Below are 1,847 nucleotides of genomic sequence, written 5' to 3' on the forward strand. Positions count from 1 at the left end.
ATCCTTTACATAGCTTAGAATTAGGCTTTGAGGGATTCGGTGTGCTAAAATAAACTTTATGCTCATTCAGGGACTAAAAGCATCAAAAAGTGCATAAGTTTGCATTTTCGCGCATAACTTACGTTCTGAATATATCTAGACTTCCAAAATTTATGTAATCATTAAAATACTTTATTTTAGTGATTGGCATGATAAAATTCCATTCGTCGCGTAATTTGGATCGTTTTTCGCATTCGTTCGTGTTTCGTCGTAATTAACCCAACAACGCAACTGTACGACCAAACGAACCGACATCTGAGATATTTTTGAGCATGTTTCATCTTCCCTATACTTTAACTTCATTTTAGAGCCTTGAAATGGGATTAACGGGGCTTAAACATGTCAAAAATGCATCAAAAACCATGTTTTGCATATTCAGGGACCAAAATTGACATTCTGCCATAGTTATCTTAGGAAGGGACCAAAATGAAAAATCTAAATTCCAGCTTGTTCTAGCTATTCCCCTCATTTGCATATGGATTTAATGAAACTAGGGGCTCCCATGGTTTCACAAAACCATGGGCACATGTGTACGGATGAGATCGAAGCTCGTTTTACGATGAACGCTCTTAACGGTTCTTGCTTTCCTATAAATACCCAACCCCATTTGCTTCAAAACCCACACCTTGATCTGATTGCTCTCTAAGTTGAAGTGCTTACACTTCATACCTGAGAATAATCGGGTCAAACTTCCGTTCTTGGACCTTTTGTAAGTATTATTTCGTTCTTTTTCGCGTTTTTAGCATGAAAGTTGTTTGACTTTCTGCATTGACCAGTTTATGGTCAACACGAAGTTCATTTGAACTTCATAACGTGAGCGTGATCACGATGGTTATAGTCCCTAGTGATTATACCTACTGATTACCACGTTATCTAGGCTTAGTGACGAGTCGTAGTTTCAGCCAAAATGCGTATTCTTGCATATTTTGTAACCAAACTACTTTTGGGTATCAAGACCATTTGTCTTGATATCAAACTTGTTTTAAACCTCGTTAAACATGTTTTTAACATGTTTAACTCGTCACTTTTAGATTTGTGCTTATATAGGGTCGTAAGGCAAGCGATCTAAACAATCGCTTATACTTTTGAACCCGACCCGTTTGGTCGATCATTAGGATCCGACCAAACACTTTAGGTGAGCATAGTTATATAGGGAATAACCTTCCGAGGTTATATATCAAACTTGTTTTAAACCTCGTTAAACATGTTTTTAACATGTTTAACTCGTCACTTTTAGATTTGTGCTTATATAGGGTCGTAAGGCAAGCGATCTAAACAATCGCTTATACTTTCGAACCCGACCCGTTTGGTCGATCATTAGGATCCGACCAAACACTTTAGGTGAGCATAGTTATATAGGGAATAACCTTCCGAGGTTATACCTTATGGTCACTTCGTTTAAGTAGTTGTATGATAGGTAGTTTATATGCTTTAGGAAAATTACCAAAATGCCCTTTTTACGCATAAATTCATTTTAAGCATATGTAACATAATTTTTAACATCTAAACTGATTAGGCAACATTATTAGACATGAGGCATATAATACTTGTCATAGGACTAGTTAGGCGGTCCGAACGCGTTTTACGCGAAAGACGTGTAAAAGTAGCATAAGCTACCTAAACGGGTCATAATGGGTCGTAAGCACTTAGGTTAGGTTTCATTGTAGTATGTAGGCTTTGTTAAACCATATCATATGAGTTCCAATACTCATTTGGTTTACGAAACCTCATACTATCCAATCTCCCGATTTGGGTTCTGTTATTTATGTAGTTACCTATATTAGGTGCCGGTTGATTTTGTGATCCCT

Source organism: Helianthus annuus, chromosome 11 (genome assembly GCF_002127325.2).
Source record: "Helianthus annuus cultivar XRQ/B chromosome 11, HanXRQr2.0-SUNRISE, whole genome shotgun sequence".
Classification (NCBI taxonomy): domain Eukaryota; kingdom Viridiplantae; phylum Streptophyta; class Magnoliopsida; order Asterales; family Asteraceae; genus Helianthus; species Helianthus annuus.